Below are 19,296 nucleotides of genomic sequence, written 5' to 3'. Positions count from 1 at the left end.
ATGTATTTCGAGTTGAGATAATAATTTCAGAAAAGGAGATAACTTCAGAGATTATCATGATTCTTTATGGTTCTAGTGCAGATTTAGCTGCTTAAAGTGACATGAAAGTCGTCGGATTATTCACAAATCATCTTTCAAATTGAGTGAACACAGATTTTTCTGACCCCCCTGAAATAAGAAAGTTACAGCAAGCAATTAGTAGAATTAGCGGAATACTGACTGCTAAATTATTCCCTTAATAACGATTAGGGACTTTTTTTGGAAAAGTATTTTCCCATATTTTTGCTAATTTTCTTACATTTTTCCGAACTTTAAAATAAATATTTTTTTGGGAAAATTAATTTGGGAAAAATTGGGAAAATGTTTTTTTCTCCAAAAATAGTCCCTACTATATAATGTTACATTTATTTCAATAGACATCGTAAATTAGTCACACAGCACGTGGTCTCAGCAGTGTTTTATATTAAGATAAGAGGGCAAGGGCCCCTTTGCCAAACTCATCACAATCATTGCGTAGTTACAGTGAGTTAATTCTTTGTTCCACTGATAACGCACAACACCTAAATGATTCTAGAAAAATGAAGTGTTGAGCATCATTAAAACCAACCAATCATTAAAATTCCTATGCGACATTTGCGTTCATCTTGAGGATTTGAACCGACTGAAATAAATGGTTCAGTGTTCAACCTTTCAAATATCTTTTAATGGTGCGAAGTGAATTAATTTCATTGACTTGATATATTCATTCATTTTCATTAAGCATCGAATTCTACTGATTTTCATTGAAAGCCTTTTCATCAATATATAAATACTCCGACCGAAAATGTTTTATTGATTTATGTATAAGTTTCCAACGAACCATTTTTCTGCTAAAACTGTAATATGACGTCTTTCCCATTATTACGTTTTATAATTTGGAAAGCATTAATATTGTGCACTAATATAAATATATATCTGAATAATTACAAAACTTACTTACGAAAACGAAACAAGATAACAAGTTGCTGAATAGAAAACGTTTTGTGCCATATATCGAAATATTAAATCATCGAACATGGTAACATTTTCCATAAAATACAGATATAGCAATCAAATATCTATCCATATAGACAACATCGCTGGATCACAGTTAAAACAAAGTTTTCAACAAAATATAAGCATAAAATGTGTACCCGAACAACATATACATATGACATGGGGGTGCCGTTTAGCCCTTTTTATGTAACAACAAAAATATCACATTTTCCATAATATATTTATACAAATAGAAAGTGCTTACATTTTACCAATGTGATGTATTGTTTGTTTCTGTGACTGTACAATGCCCCACTTATTTCCGATAATCACCCCTACCTCTAATTTATGGGCGGAGTCATTGAGAATGTGTAACGTGTATACACGGGTATACACTCATTCGGCATACAACATATATACATAAATACGTTCGGTTTGTGTGTGTCGGCATGTTTTTAACTCTTCTGCTTCGTATTGTGTTTCGTGTTATATGATGGATTTTTTTCCATGTATATCTATGAATTTTCGCGCATTGACTCGTCTCCGTCTCGGTCCTCCGATATGTGTGTGTCTTGTGATTTTCTCGTATATTTTCTCATTTTCTCATCGGTTTCCCTCACAATAATATTATATAGAACAACGAGTTGGAGTTTTATTTTTCTTCTTCTCTATACCCTTCGCTGGATGTGTGTACACACCGAGCATCCAGCCAGTGAATATTGTGAATATAGTATACAATTTCGGGTTTGTGCGAGATATATAACACACTATTTTCTGCTTTTGCTCATACGTGTACCGAGAGTTCACAATATGTGAACGGTTTATACACAGTTTGTGGAGCAAAAACTCCTCTACGACATAAGTTCTATATGCGATTGCTCCATTCCATCAAGTGGCATACTTGCAAATCGCTGATACGACATAAACTTTTCGTATATATGTAAAAATACATACGTATGTTTGGTACATACATGCGGGAATGGTACACATAACTGTTTTATACCCATAAAGACGATTTTCTTTACGAAAAACACACTGAGTGTTTATGTATATACATGACAGTGTAAGATATTTTCTTCAAGTAAAAGTACCATAAAAAGACGTGGCAGTCGAAAATGTATTTGAAAAATATATGTGAAGGAATGAAGATGTAAAGTAACGGGGCACACCGTATATGAGCATGGGATGACATAGCTTAACTCGTATAGCGCACACATAAAACATGAACACATATTAGTGGGAGGTGCTCATAAATGTGCTACAATCGTTTCTTATTGGTTGATATTTGTCGTCAAAATATAACAAAATATTTTTTTTTCTTTACTTAAATAAACATTTCACTTCTTTTAGCCAAACGTTTTGTTGTTAGAAATATTATTTTATATATATGTATGTACGACATATACACGTTTTGATGTGAATGGATGTTTTAATGCGAAGCGAATGGTATAAGTTTTATTTGAAATACAATAAAGAAGAAAAAAAAATTATTTATGTTCACGTTTCTTATTTGTTTCACTTGTAAGCAATAATTTTATACGAGTGTTGGATACACTAGTTGGAAATTATATATAGAGAGAAGTCACTCATTTCACTTATGACCGCTATAATATTGTTGTCATATTCGCTTCATTTTCTTTTCTTGTCTTTTGCCTTTCTTTTTTACTACAAAACTATAGCATACAAAGTTCAGCGATGTGACTACTTTGTGCTGGATCATAATTCATAACTGTTTTCAATGCAATAACAAAAAAAAAGAAGATAAATTTAATGCGTGCTATAGTTTTCATGGTCTAACAATGACATTCACGGATGCAAAGATTGACGGAAAAACATTTGTTCAGAAAATAGCGAAAGGTCAGGCTTCAACTTTACATGGTAGAAATTGACAATGTTGCTGCGTCAACCAAAATAGAGATTTTTGTTGTGAAAGAATTTTCGAGCGATTCTTGTGTCAGTCATTTTTGTGTCAAAGTTGTAAGTTAACTTAATTTGAACAAATCTGGTACTTTTTCCTATACATACCAAGATTAATAAACTTTTGTCTCTACTCAACGTGCGTATAACTATTATACCCTTATATGCACGTAACTCAGAATATGTAGGACATAAAATTAAACGTCACTCGCTGGACGTACAGCGATAAACAAATAAAATCTAAGAAACCAAAACTTTTGGAAGTTAGGGCGATGAAACGGTGTTTTCAGGTTGCCAACCATTGCTACAATGAAAATTTCCACGAAAGTCACGACCTTCTCAATATAAATCCTCAAGGGTTTTAAGTGGAGACTAGCTCGAATGAAATGTTTTATTAAATTCTGGCCTCAATTTTTACCCTTAAAACAAAAAATCGTTGACTTACACTGTAAGTCTTACAGTCAAAGTACATGTCGTTTAATGGCATATAGGAAGTAAAAGATCTGTATCAAACACTAGAGATTACTTTAAACGAAGGAGTTGAATTAATGAAATTAATTTTGTCATTGAATGGCGCTCAGTACGAAGTCAACTAGAACAGTTGTGTTCTTGAAGATATTATTGAAGCATCAACATATCGTGCCAATCCTCAGTCAAGTCATTCAACGTGATATCTTAAAAAGTTCCTGTCAAGCTATGTGTGTCTGTTACTTCTCATTGATCGAAAAATCTAAGAAAATCCAACTCCTGAAAAAATTGAGTTTACGTTAGATATTCTCACCCGTAAATTATGGACCATAATTACTTTAAACAAAAGAAGTAATAGATTCAATGATTATATCGTTGGTCTCACTACAAAAAGGCAGTAATACACAATGAACTTCTATTTTGCTTTGTGTACCTCTATGTTTGTCGTGAGACTAACTCGATATAATACTTATCATTTGTAACATTTGTTCGCTGTACTAGTCACCATCTTGAAGTAAAGTGACAAGAAGATTAAAATTTAAATTATGGATTTCTTACGAACCATTTACAAATTACGCACGCAAAAAAATGAATTTCGGACCACTCTACGCTAAAATGTATGAAGCGTAAGTTTTTGTGAGACTCTCTTTCCCTCCTGAACGTAATTTGTGAATTTTCTCCTAAAGTCCTTAGAACTTTTAGTTCTATTTAAATTTTCAGAAAAATGAAAAGTCGAGTTCTCATGTGAAGTTTGTTGATCCGAGGCGAAGCCGAATATCTATTACAGACTGTCATAAAACGATCGTTTTAGAATGAATTGAAATCTCGCTTTATTTTAGATAATATTATGATTAACATTCTCGAATCTATAAAGAGCATAATCTAAGTCAGTAACGTTATAATAATAAAGATGAAGAGTGACAGTGCGAGCCTGACAAATATCAAAACATAATACCAGTAATCATGTGAAAATATATGATCGTTTACGTATCATACCTACCAAAACACGGAGTGAATAGCATAATAACATTGTAAGCAACAGAAAAAATAAATTTTCATCCATTCTGTATTGGTTTGGTGTGCATGATGTTGCCGTCTTTTTTTATATGTTGCAAAATAGCAGCAAAACATCAATTTTGTTTGTTCACACGCATCGCATGGAAATCAATTAGACTTACTAAAAATTGAATTTTAAATTTGCCGATTAAATATTAAATTATTTGAAACACATCACAATCGGAGATGTTTTCAGTTTTAATGTAATGTGTCTACACACCGACAACCGAATGCGAACATATTTTTTTTCATGGTCTTATTGTCTTGAGCTTATAATTTTCCACATTTTAAGTATACACGATATGATGGATGTTGTACGTGACGTTATTTGTTCAGTATTGAGATATATATCAAGATATTGGATGCTAATATAAATTACAATGCAATTTAAAAATTCGAATATGGACATTGGAACACATATATGTGTCGATGTGCATGTGCAACCATTAGCAATCACATTTTTTTTAGGTGGAAATGGCTTCACTTTACCTCTCTGCTTTAATATGAACACGTAAAAAAATGTTTTCATTCTCGATTTTGGTATAGTAAAAAAAGTAAAACGAAAATATGTGGCTGTGGTCATATACACTGGTTCCACAAGGCATTTACACTATTCTCCCTTAATCCAGGAATTTTGCGATAAAATCTTCGTTAAATCGCGCCAGAAACGAAAAGGAAAACTCCTTTTCAAATTGGCAAAAATTTGATATTTTATGAGACTAGAACGGGGCCAATTACTACAAAATTAGAGAAATCTAGCTTTCTTGGTAGCTTTCAAATGTGCTTGGGTTTTGCACGATCTTTAAGTTATTTGTCGTATTTGTATCTTGACCGAAATTTGTGTTCTTTTAATGTATTTTCTTGGTACAAATTTCACATTTCCTGCAATCTCCACAACTTTCTTCTCATCAAAACAAGATTTTATTTATTTTTCTTTTAATCTTCCGTGCCTGAAACTTGAAAAGACTGCCGACAGTCACGACCAAATTCCAACCTGTTATCGACAACAACGACAAAAATAATAATTGATGGCCACCAATTGAAGCGGACTTACATAGTAAAATGTAAATTCAAACGAATGAAGTATAAGATTTTGTAGTGATTGTTTAAACAATCGAGGGACTAGATTTATCATTATAATGATGATAGGCATGCAGTCTCTAAATGGTTATTACGACAAAGTCGAATAATGAAAAATATATTTGATATTCCACTGTACAAGAAGGACTGAAATGTCAGTAGCTACACCAAGTTGATTTTCTTTAAGTACAGTCCTAATGGAATTTTCCCTGGCGCATGCTAAGATGGGGTTTTTAGCAAATCAGAGATTTACCTGAGGCGACTTCTTGAATCGAATTAGCTGAAATTTTTGCTTCAGCTGATCAATACTGTAACGTTTGTATATCGCACTATTCTCCTTATATGCGTGAATGTGTGACGGGTATCGACCGAAAAATACATGTCGTACTATAGAGACCAGCTGAAAGGACAGCTGTTGCTACCACCTATAAAACAACATACGTATGATAGTATGGTATGTATAAAATGGCTGGCAGAGAGCTCAACTTCTGTCTTACTTAGAACGCGTATGCTGCTAACGTAGAACACGTATGTTATACATACCTGACGTATGTTGTTTTATCAGTGAGGAAATTTAAAACCAACTAAAAAAAAAGCGACTGAATGAACTGGCAGTAGCGGCAGTGACATTCAACACCTTCAACACTTAAAATCATTTCAGATGAATTAAGGGTGAGATGAAAAAAAGAGTTGAAACGAGTCCAACAGCTTATATACGAAATGCAGTAATCCGAGACAATCAAAAAAATATCAATTCTTAGTGCCTTAAAGCAACTGGACCCGTAAGGTCTAACACATGAAATCGGACCGCCCTCAGCAGTATTGTTCCATTCTTTTAACCGACACAGTCTGAAATAACTCTTAACTTTTCATTGTGTCACTTTTCGAACGTGTAATCTTCTTTCAAACATGTCAAGAAAATTCCGTTGGAAAAACTAACCGTAAACTTGTTATTTTCGGTAAAAATTGCCAACCTCGATGTCAACCATTATCTAAATGAATTGCGCCATAAATGTGTTATGCATCGAGGAAATTTATCCTTTCAACTTTTTCGATAAACACTTTCCTGTTGAAATACAATTTCCATTATACAAAATTCATACATAAATTCCAATTATCATGTCAGGCGATGTAATAACGAAGACAAAAATGTATTACGGAATGAAAAATAACGATAGAAGATGAATATGAACGGAAAAGCATCTATACATCATATCGTAGAGAGAGAGTGTATACATTGATTATATTGATCCAATCATATTAGAAAATGTCTGATTGAAGCGTATAAAATTCGTGAATGTAATGTACGTCTTATAAGTAAGTAAAGCCATCAGACTTGCACATTTATTAAAAATTATTCAGACGAAAAAAAAAAGAATTGTGAACTATTGCGAAGCAAACAATCAATCAAGCGAAAAATAGTTCCACTAGGTACACATAACATAGATAGCAAATACTGGATAAAAGATTAAGTTCTCATCATGAAAATGAAAATTATACAGTCCATTGGGAAAGATTGGCTTCGACTTATACTATATTGCGCTTTGTATCAAGGAAATGTTGCGGGTTAAATCTACATGTTGCAAAGAGTTATAGAGTGAAACAATTCGTTTTCCAGTTTTTTGACTGCAACCAAAAGACAGCCAAAAATTGTTAAGACAATTTTAGAATATTGTCCATTATTGACATTCGTTGCATAGCACCTACAGTAACGATCGATGTCGAAAGTGTAACCGACAGTGGTTGAGGTAATTGAACCTAGGCTCATTTGTTAGATAGAGAAATGTACATGGACTGTGAACTCAGACCTCTCACACATAAATCAGATGTTATTTTCATACTCTACTCTATTCCCCCAACGCTTCCTTACAAATAGACCGAATGACAACTCATCAAAATGAAGTACCAGTAACAGGTAATTCCCTCAAGCTTTCAAAAAATTCCCCAAATTCCAATATAACGGAAAGCAGCCAATCGAGACTTTTCGTTGTATATCGATGGCGATGCAAATCTTTTGGATCACCTTGTATGCATAAATAAATATTGAGTTATTGATATCGATTCGCGACTTTATCATCAGAATAACCAAACTAAGACGTAGGTTACTATGCATATATGTTTGCATATAAAAGCATCAATTAAGTTTTCATTGAAAGAGAAAAGCTAATAGAATCGTGATGTGAACCGCACTCTGATTAGGCTATGTGGATGGTAAGAATATTTTTTTTTCTCCGATAATTTTTTCTTCCATCGCAAATATTCATTGATGAAATATGGTCAAAATTAAGTTATGTCTTCACTGAGACCTGTTCGATGTGTGCAATATTGCAATAAAAATTCTCAGCTATGCTTGGGTTGAGTTAACATCATTGATTGTAATCAAAATATTTGTTTGTTTGCAGTATAGATGTTTGACGATCATTTACCTGTTATTACTTTTAAAAATGATGACAAAAACAGCTACCATTCTCTTATATTTGTAATGTACTTACAATGCTTGTAACAAAACTGACGAGGTAACAAATTGTGCTTAAAACATTATTCTTTACGGAGTGACTAATCGATAACGACTAAGGCTCGGAATCAGGTCAGGTCAACCTGAAACCTGAAGCAGGTCACCTGAACCTGAGTTGACCTGAAACCTGTTTATTCAATTTTGATCTGACCTGATTGACCTGAAAACCTGAATTGTTGATCAGGTAAAAACCGGAACCTGACGTGACCGACCTGAATCGATCTGATTAAATAGCCTCAATACAAACAACATAGTCTCTACTGGTAATAGCGGGAAAGTCAAAATGACCAAAATTTATTTGAAAATCTTTTGGTTCGTAATTTATAAATGAGTTACGGTATAAATAACGGAACGGTGCGCAGAACATGGCAAATTTGATAAAATTATCAAGGAAAAGTGAGTCAGTTTAAAACATATCCTTTTGAAATTTGTCAATAATTTATTTATTTTCGACCCAAATTTATAGTGGCTAAATTTCAAGTTTTTTGACAAAATGATGTATGGACGACTTGTTCATTATCAAAATTTAAGGACACTTTCCATACATAACTTTTCGATTTCAACACGGGAACCACCAGGAACCATTTGCAAAAATAAAGCACAATTTTCGACTAGGCCGCTATTATCCGTAGATAATGTGTTTAAATTATAGCCTCAAAAAAATTGATCATACTTCAGACAAGAGTGCGTTTTTATTACACAGTCGCAACTACAGACTTTGTCTCTTTCCTGCCCTTATTGTTTGAGCTTATTGTTATACAACATTTTGAAAATACGGTAGTGTTGAGGGTTTATTAGACCTCCCAATTACATTTGTCGCCGTTATAGCTATTTTCAACGTTTTCACGTCAATGCAATGTTATGAGAAATGCTAATATATGTTTGATTTGGCTCATTCAAATAAAGTTTAGGTGGATCAAAAAGGCAAACCAAAAATATTTTCCTGTGTTAAGCTTGATGACGAGAGATTTCCTCACAATTCGATCTGAACCCATTTCTGTGGAGCGAGATTTCTACAAAGGAGTTCTTATTGTTACCCCGACCCGTTCGTCATTACAAGAAAACACAATGTTGGTGAAATCAGGGTATCAAGATTCCGCTAATTGATATTTTCTATTCGACTTAACTCATACTTCATAAACAAATTCTGTCACTTGTTGACAAAATCAAATTTCTTTTTTTTTCTTGAAATAAATTCCCATTTCATCTTAATCCGAAAATTTCAGCGATGCAAAACAAATTATTCAAATTTACTCAAACTTATCCCGTCAAATTCAAAATTGTGAAGCAAGACTGCACTCAGTCAGAGATCAGGTCATTCAGGTTGTTCGGGTCATTTCAGGTTTTTCGAAAACCAGGTCAGGTCAGGTCAGGTCATTCCTTTTGGAGCAACCTGAACCTGACCTGAAACTTCAGGTCGAGTCATTTTCAGGTTCAGGTCGGCAGCGGTCGACCTGTTCCGAGCCTTAAAACGACGACAAAAATAATGACAAGCTCCGGATAATATGATCATTTATATAATAAAATAAATGTTAAAAAAATTGAAGTACAAGATTTGAAATCAACAGAATAAAAATACTTAGACCGATGGAAGTAATAGACCCAATAATAATACTGGTCAGATGATTGCCGTCTTTAACAGGTTAAACAAATGATAAAATGTTAAAATGTCTATGGCAGTAAATAAAGGCTGGTGATCGGAAAAAGAGAGCCTAAAAGTTTTCTACCTTTATGGGTCGTCATCCTTTTATTTGTCCAATTAATTTTACTTTAAGACATCGACATCAACATTCCTATGAGTCAGAAAAAGTGGATTCGACGGTTTTTGGTTGATGGACCCACGAGGAACGATCAGTTTTTAGGATCTGATCTCAACCTTGAACATAATTTCAGAAAAGAAATCCCTTCTAAACCCCTGTGCGTCATTCTTAAGACGACAGGTAAAAAAGTCCATTCTTATTGCGAGATGTATCAGATCAGAGCTCTGAGGAAATTGTGCAGGTCAAACCAATAGAACAACCAAAACTAATTTTCATTTAAAGCTACAACAAATTCATATCGTTATTGCGGTAGGACATTTTTCAAAAAGGATTCTGATGAAAAGGCGTCATCAAAAATGAAATACGAGACACACAAGAAGGCTACAATATTAGCTAAACACCGATGCATTTTAAGAGGTTTTAGTTCTAATCAGAAAGATTCATATGGATCATTCAAAGACGTTAAGAAATGCCATCCACGTTAAACATATTTAATGAGCGAATGAAACATTTAACGAAACTTAAGTGAGGCTACGTCTGAAAGTTCCGTATTTCGATGATGATCTATAAAAATTGCGAGTGTATTTGTTCAAGTTGCATAATAATAGCATAGCCATGGCCTCATTGCTATCACGGTTTTATTCATATGATAGAAGAAAAAAACATTGTTCATCAGACATCATTTATAAACTTTCACTTCAATAAAAACGAATTCAGTAATCATTAGGACTAAGAAACGCCATAGACAATTCAAAACAATAATCTTATTTAATTGCAGTCACAAGAGCCAGTAGTTAGCCCAAACTATAGGTCGATTTCATCTGTTATCGATAACAGAGCCGAAAGTAAATGACGTGCTCTAGCTAACGTCCAGTTATGTAGCAAAATACACGTTAAATATACTGAAGTAAAAGATTTGTAGCCTCAACAATTTTGATCAAAAGAAGAAACCGATTTGTTATATATGCTATGCTAATGATATATGTAAATGTTAAAGTTTTCTGATGCAACCCTTCATGTAAAATGAAATAAATAGTTTGTTTACAATTTCCTCAATTTATTGACAAGATGTGAAACACGAAGAAAACATGACTCCTGTCTGCAAGGAAGAAATGCAAAGTTATGCTGATTACTGGTACTATCATATCAGCCTCCGAATATTTTCTATGTTTTTGGTAGAAGCAGTGCTATGAACTCGGGGTTAAATAACTATTTTGGAACTGTAATCAGATATCAACATTCCCGAGACGATGCACTACGACGTAGTAGAATCTTTTTTTAGACACGAAAATAAATAAACAAACGCAATTTCTACCATCACAAGTTGCTGGTCAAAATCCAGTAGCCATAAGATGACACCAGGAACATTATTATTAAAGAAAATAAATATTTTATTTCGATCATATTAGCACTCCAAGCAATAAAAATATCAAAATACAATAAACGACCGAATATGGTGAATATTACAAATATTCGGAATATCGATTAATATTCTGACATGAGACACCATCAGAATTGAAAACATGCAATATCGAATGAAATACCTTTCTAATTTCTATTATAATATCGAAAATAACATAAAAATAAAGCCATCACCTTACACGTGACATGTAAATTTATTTGTCCACGACAAATGTAGACTTTTTTTTTCTTTTAATTATGAAATGTTTGCGTTTGGGTCGGTCAATATGTACTCATAATTATCTTACATTATAGGCTTGTTCTGTATTAATGACAAAAATAATAGTTTTTATGTAATAAGAGCGACCTTTTAATTTCAGTTGCTTGGTAGGAACGTATTTATAAGTGCATATTTACACGATAATTTAATTGATAAAAGAAAATGTTTTCTTTTTCGATATTAATATTGAATTAGAAGGTGTGGCATGTATGAGAAAAACGTTTAACGATGAACGTGAAGTTGTCATAAAATAAAAATTAATTAATGCAAATAAACAACAATTAATTACACAAAATATGGATCCAAAACAAATTGTACTTGCATGACTTCTTGTGGAATAAATTTAAGAACTTGTGTTGATAAGTCAGACGGCTAGCACATGACAGCTGCTCAAAGATGGCTATAAGAGAGTTTACAATAACTTATTCTTTACGATCAGTTGATACATAGACTCATCAGAATTGACCGTGGTATCTCTAGGGAAAAAGTTTAGAACCTAGAAGTTGAAGGACCCATAAGGATATGATCAGTCGTAAGAAACTGACCTCTAATTGCCTCAAGAATGCCATAAATGCAGAAGAACATGAAAAAACCAGATAAAAATACGGTGAATCTATAGGTTCTAGAGCTGGGAAGACGATGTAACATCAGGAAAGTACTTAACACGAATGGAATGTATATTGTGCAGTTAGTTATCACAATTTAAAATACTTCTGGTATTAAACCGTCGAATTTTAAGTAGATAAGTACAAGATTTCATTAATTGCAACTGCCCATTACGAAAATGGTAGTACTGTGATACATAACTAAATATAATCTTGATTGTCAAGTGCTAGTAATTCAGGTTGTTTCAGTATAAAAGTATCTTTCGCGAAAGGGACTGCATTTTATTGCCACTTCTGCAATTATACACTTATTATACACTTGGCCAATTAGGCCGATATTTTTCTGGCTAGTAATCATTGTGTGCGAAGAAGAGACGAGGTTGATAACACATCGGAGAAGCGAAATTTCAGTTTATGCTCATTAATTAATATTTACATTTACACACGATTGATGAACAAGTGCGTATACCAGGGCCTACTTTTTAGAAACTTTTAGAGAAAATCGAGAAAATCAAGAAACTTTGAGAAATTCAAGAAACTTCGAGAAATTCAAGAAACTTCGAGAAATATTTCTTGAATTTCTCAAAGTTTCTTGATTTTCTCGAATTAGAGAAATTTCAAGAAATTCTCAACTTCGAGAAAATTCGAGAAATTTCGAGAAATTCAAGAAATTAGTTTCCAAAAAGTAGGCCCTGGCGTATACTGCAGTACATACCTAAATGTATTAAAGTTACAACGTTATTCAGATGGTATATGAAAGAAATGGAAGATTGGGAAGCATTGACATTCTTCTAGCTAGTTTTATTTATTTCCTCAAGCAATCTTACCATTTTTTACCACAACATAAATTTCAATTTATATCATTTATTATTTTATTAAATCATTGTAATCATTGTTTGCAAACTAGATACATCTGGCAGGTTTTAGGAACGGCAGAGTAAAAAAATAGATCGAAGAAGTACAAGATGGTAGTGCAAAAACAGGAAATTTTTTGACGAGTTATACAAATTTGAGTATTGAAGGGCATCCACAACATTGTGAGCTAGTTTTATATCTCAACATCCTGGAACCGGCGTTAAGCCCGGGCAGAATTCGAAAGGCACTGACTTTAGCTTTCTAAAAAACCCACATTTATTGAAATCAGTTTCGAAATGACGGTGTGAGGTGAACTCAAAGTTTAGGAATTTTCCAGGTCAGTTTTTAGGAAGATCTACGCCATTTTCTTTAACAGAAGAAAAAAGTTGTACCTCGAAATGTTGGTAATGAATCAGACTTTCAGAGAAAAAATGAATTTTTTTAAAAACCGTTTTTTGGGCGGAAAATTTTTTTTTCCATTTTCCAAAAAAAATGTTCGCCGTTTTTCACGCTCAATCACATGTTTTTATTAGATGAAACATACTAGACATCAAGATCGGAAGTAAAAGAATTTTTGCTCGTGTTGTCTGCAGCTGGGCTTGAACTAGCAACCTCTGCTTTATAAATCGAGCGCCTATCCAACTCGACCAACGAGACGAGCAAAAATTAAGTCATTTCAGTTGTTTATGTGTCACATTAAACGTTAACCACTAATGTCAACAATACTAGCTCACAGGCTCGCATGAATATCACATGAGATAAAGAAAAAATTCGAAAAACTTAAAGCGAGCGGATTGACACAAGGGCCTGGACTTTTCCTACTTCAACACGAAATTATTGAGACTCTTGACTTTTTGCTAACTTATTAAGGTCAAATTATTGAAGAAAATGACACATTTTACACTTAAATCTAATCACTTCAAGCATTCTAAACAGTATATCTGTATCTGTATCATGTGCCCTCATTAGAAGCACTTTTGCTTAAAGTGCATTGTTTAAATGAAATTCACAACTTATTAGCCCCACAAATTTTGACAACCTCGAAATTCAAAAGTTTCTTGGATTTTAAAAGGATTGCAATTTGAAGCTATTAATTATGTGTTGTTGGTAGCGTACAAGATAATGAGTTCTAACTTGCTATATAGAACAATGTTTGCTACAACCAAATAGGTAAAAGATTTTGTATTTAATCCTAGAAATTTGTTCGAGTAACTAGAATTACCAGATTTAGTTTTAAGACTGTTCATGTGTGCATGTTCTCTGACTACCCTCTTTCTTCTCGAATTTTGTCAGTTGGAAAGGGTGGCAAAAATACTTTTTTAGAAGACTTATAATCGGACTACCTCTTCATTAAAAATTTTCGTCTACTTACATTAAATAGATATTTCGGTGTAATATTGCAAAACTTAAGTACGTTGAAAGTAATGAAGATTTTGTGTCAATCTACTGAAATTACATAGACCAAAAAGAAGTTACTTTCTTGCAGAGTATTTATACTGATGAGTGGTAAATGCACTCTTCGTTAGGAAGATTAGTGCGAAATTTTTAATAAAGGTAGGGTAAGCGTACCTCGGGACACCTATTGTTCTTTTATTCACAAACAATTTTTATGAATGAGAGAACAATATGTGTCAAACGACTCATTTTTCTTCCAGAATTGGTATGCTTGCCCTATCGAACAAAGAAACGCTATGAACGCTATGAAACGTAATTCAAACATAGTCAATTTTTGAGGCCTGGTGACTTTTTAGAAAGTTTTAGTTGGATGCAATAGAGTCAGTGTATAGCAATGATTTCGTTTTCTAGTTTCAAGTTCCAGCTCCTAAAATTACTCCTACGAATAACTCGATTGCTTGCCAGCATTTCAAACATTTGTGCTAGATAAATATTTGTTGTGTAACATTTGTTAAAGGTTATAAATCACGTAATATTGTGGGGACAACGGTGAAAAGGTCGACAACGCCCGAACACCTCGTAATACATAGGATCTAAGAGACGAAAATGTAGAATATGACGTCACTTATAAATGGTTCTTAAATTTAGTTATTGCGATAATGCTCTGGGTATATCCGTGCCTAATCCCACTCCACACTAAGTATACAATCCGAATAAGCCCTTTTCCGAATGAATTCCAATTCAATAAAAACCAATAATCTACCGTTCCATCCATTTACCTTAATCAAATCACCACATATCACAACATTATGATATTGAATTAACTTCTCCCGGCTGTATCTCTTTGCACCCTCATGAATCACATAAAAATCACAAAAAAACACTTGAAAAACAATTTGCAAATCTTCAAAAGCAACAACAACAACAAAAAAAAACCAAAACACATGCCATCCAACATAATAAACTGGTTGTGGAAGATTACCCCATCGTTTGGTGACTTGACAATAAATCTACAATAAAAGTAGTTTTTATCTCAACACACCCATAAATTTGCAACAAACCATGGGAAAAACATCATTTTACCCCATGAACATGAAAAATTTATGCGATTTTCGCAACCCCAATATTTTTTTTCTGCTTAGGCGGATATAGAGAGAGAGCGAGTTGTTCGGGTTTGTTTGTGTATTTGCACATGCACATTACACACGTAAAGCCCATATAAAGGAGACGATCAAATTCAAATTTTCAACATATTACCAATAATCTGGATTTTTTTTGCTATGTGTACGAGTCTTTTTCTTCTTCATGCGATACACCTCGTCTTTGTACGGTTGGCAGAAAATCCTTTCAGGAAATTTGGCTCAATTTTCTGTTAAGTGGAAAAATACGAATATTGTGGGAAAAAATTTATATTTTTTTTTGCGAACGTTAAGTGTAAGGGTTCTGTTCCCTTTATATTAAAAACATAATATTTATTTTTGCATGTAAATACGAGAAAAGAAAAAGTAAGGAGCAGAAAAGTGGAGAATAAAACGTTAAGAGACATAATAATTTTATTGAATTTTTTTTTTCTTCCTTTCTTTCTCCTTTTAGTACCACACTGAGTACAGCAGCAAATGATGCATTACAATGGCTTTATTTATTTGAAGGAAGGAAACATTCATAAAGTATTTATTGTGCTTGGCAAGTACCCGCTAATCATCTTGTATATTTGTCGCTTCATCTGCAATATAATTTGTAAAACGTCGAGATAAATTCTACACTCAAACGATAATGTCTGTGTGAAGAGCACTACGAGTAGATGAAGTAGCTAAAGCTAAATTAACAATAATTAAGACAACAGATTAAAACGGCTAAATAATTTGCTATCAACAACAACTGTGTTAATAGGTTGAACTTATTAAATGTATGTTAAGGCGAGTGAAGTAACAGATTTTATTTCAATCGCGATCGACTGTCGTTTATGAAAGATTCATTTGACTACCGCCACTTGTTTGCTTCTTTTATGTAAGATCAAGTGTAGTACCTTTGGGCATTATGAACTCCACATTGGGGATCAGGTGCAAAGTTCCTTAACGATTTTCTTTCGAAGATTGGAGATTCCAGTATTAGAAGAAGTAAGGCTGCGGTAGGAAACAAAGGACATTTTATCTGTGTTTTCGCTTCTGAACGACTGAAGGTCCCCCTCTGTCTTGAATCTCAAATCTATATATCTGTCTGAGAAGGCACTTCTTACTATTATAGAAGGCAGGAGGGATTCTTCTGAAAAACAGAAGACCGAAATCGAACGCATTTTCTATTGGAATTTTTTATATGTGCCTAGATTGGTATTGGTCCCCAGAACCCAAAACTACTTTCAAAAAAATTCTTCGAAGCTTGTGTGGCTGGTGAAAGGTGATCAAAAACCGAAAACTTACACTTTTCTTACAGAAATTTCTCGAGGTTCACGAAATGTACATGGTCGTATGGGGTGTCATTAGAAAGGTAATTGCATATACTTTCAGGGAAAGTAGAGCTTACCTAAGTTTGGTAGCATCTACGATTCAATATAAGCACTTAAACCTTTCAACTTCTCATAATTAGTCGTATATGCTTCTAAACCCCAATAAGACCCTTTTGCCCTGAAAGTACATGCAATTACCTTTCTAATGACACCCCACACGACCATGTACGTTTCGTGTACATCGAAAAATTTCTGTAAGAAAAGTGTAAGGTTTCAGTCTTTTTACGGTTGAAAACTTCAACTGTACATATCTCAGTGTGAATGAATTTTAAACCCAATAAGACCCTATTTTCAGAAGAATCCCTCAGTACAAATTTGAGAATTATGAGAACCGACAATTTGAAACAATTACAATTCCACATGCATTACATCGATACTTGGAATGGATTAAAATTTTCAGTTCTTATGATTCACAATCTGTGACTGAAAATTTGACCAAATAATTACGATCGAATGTTTCTTGCAGATTCATATTAGGTAACCACCTGATGACCTGATGACTCTATACATAAAGTGATGAACTTCATCGAGGGGCAGACGTGTATATTGAGTGCAAAGGATTATCTAGGATTTTTTGTCGATCCTTTGATTTTCGAGCAATTTTGTACGATTTTCAAGGATTTTCTTAGAAGGAATATTTTTCAGTATTTGCTTAGTAAAGGATTTTCTTTTGAATGCAAATCATCGAATAACAACGGTTAATTAATTGTGGTCAAGGAACTACTAATGATCCCTTATTTTGACATGCACCTGGTTTATTGCTATGCGTGCGCTGAACTAAATGCTTGGAAAAATTGTCGTAGAGAGCTTACACCAACATGCTCACCTAACCATAATGAGTACGCGTGTTAGACGTACAAATTATCTACGTTTGTACACATCGCATTAGAATAAAAACAGCTGAAACAAGAAGAAATCGTTTCTTACAAGTAAAGTTGCTGTGGACCGCAACATGTAACTGAAAAACCGAAATTAACTGAATCATATTCAAATCATGCACATTATTCACTGTTGTTCGCTTTAGTTACCATATGAAATACTTCATGCCATATAATTTCCCAGTGGAACGGAAAATGTTGTCACAAGATGTCCATTCATATATCCGACGAACCGAAGGTACATGTAACTGTAAAGTTTTCGGATTACAAACGGGCATTATTCACAGTCAATAAATGCACAAGAATTTTCATCGTGAGCTTAAGTTTTATCGTATCGAAGGAATAGAAATTTGCTCCATGGAAATGAGAATTCAAATTGGATCAACATTTTATGTTTATTGTAGGCATATAACGGTATATTTTATATAATCCGCTAAAGTTATTGAAGTTGGGATTAAATATTGGCATTTTGTGTAAAATGGTATGTACGTGCTGGATTCCATGGAGGTAATCTTATATCTTTACGAGTAGTATGTTTCGATGGAAAATTCGATCAATGAGCATCAAAAATTCAGATTCTACTAATTAACCTAATTATCCGAACTTTGTGGTGAATTAGACGATGGAAAATATTTGATAGAACTCCAATTTAGCTCAATTTCAGACAAGTTTCATTTACAACTTAATATTTATAAAATAAGTAAACAAATTGAAATAAAATAAAAAGCTATCCCAATCAGCTGGTCAAGTAATTGGATTCCAATTTTTCAAAACAAAGAACTGTCAAAGTTGGGATTTAATTTGTTTTAATTTATTGGAATTGTTATCGTATTGTATCAAAAATGTTAATTTTAAAGAAAGCCGAACTCACCTTTGATAATCTATGATATTAGTAAATGATCATAATTACACAATCGTACTAAGTATTAAAATCGAACAATAAGCACAACACCAGTGTGACCGAAAGATTTGTCACTCGAAGAAAAACTGAATACGTCAAACAGATGTCAAAAGAATAAATGCAGTGGCGGCGTTTGAAATATTTAGATGTGAAGATGTGAGTCTGTCTTATTTCACAATAAAATTGTACAACAGGTTTGGTTCGATGATTGACCGGAGCAAAGCTCTGAAAGAACTTGAGTTGATCACGAAGGTGGTAACATAAACATTTTCCTGTGGCGCCAACACGAGTTTTTAGTTTTGGTGGGTTTCGTTTGTTTCTTTTTCTTTTGTTCCCCACGTACACAAAATTAGCGCTTGTCTTTACGAATCTTCAATTCCACGTGTACAACACATCCTGTCGTATCAGATCCAGTTCCCATTATATGAGAAATTTGCGAAACTTATGAAGTTAGCATTGCACGAAATTTCAGTAAACACAAATTTCACAAAATTTCACAAATTTTGTTAAATTTGACAAATAAGGGGCTGTTCACATATGACGTCACGCTTTTTTTCAGCTTTTTTGACACCCCCCCCCCCTCCCCCTTGTCACGTTGCATCACGTTCAACCTACCCCCCTTAAATACTACGTCACATTTTAGATACCCCCCCCCTCCCCCACAGGAA

At 33.6% G+C, this 19,296-nt stretch overlaps 1 protein-coding gene and 1 long non-coding RNA gene across 3 annotated transcripts in view; one reads left to right on the top strand and one right to left on the bottom strand.

The window, feature by feature from the left end:
* Nucleotides 1-13,570, top strand: part of LOC119066424 — a 99,507-nt gene extending 85,937 nt beyond the window's left edge. The window contains exon 3 of the long non-coding RNA XR_005085745.1: nucleotides 13,485-13,570. This is a non-coding gene — a long non-coding RNA (uncharacterized LOC119066424). The remainder of the gene's footprint in view (nucleotides 1-13,484) is intronic.
* The window catches only part of LOC119066421 (protein jim lovell), a 131,069-nt gene extending 112,376 nt beyond the window's left edge, over nucleotides 1-18,693 (bottom strand). For both annotated transcript variants that reach the window (XM_037168894.1, XM_037168895.1), the window contains exon 1: nucleotides 18,599-18,693. The gene's annotated coding sequence lies outside the window, so the exon portion shown is untranslated. The remainder of the gene's footprint in view (nucleotides 1-18,598) is intronic.
* Nucleotides 18,694-19,296: the final 603 nt, after the last annotated feature.

The sequence above is a fragment of the Bradysia coprophila genome, chromosome IV (assembly GCF_014529535.1).
Source record: "Bradysia coprophila strain Holo2 chromosome IV, BU_Bcop_v1, whole genome shotgun sequence".
Taxonomy (NCBI): Eukaryota; Metazoa; Arthropoda; class Insecta; order Diptera; family Sciaridae; genus Bradysia; species Bradysia coprophila.
This window is presented reverse-complemented; position numbering and strand designations above follow the sequence as displayed.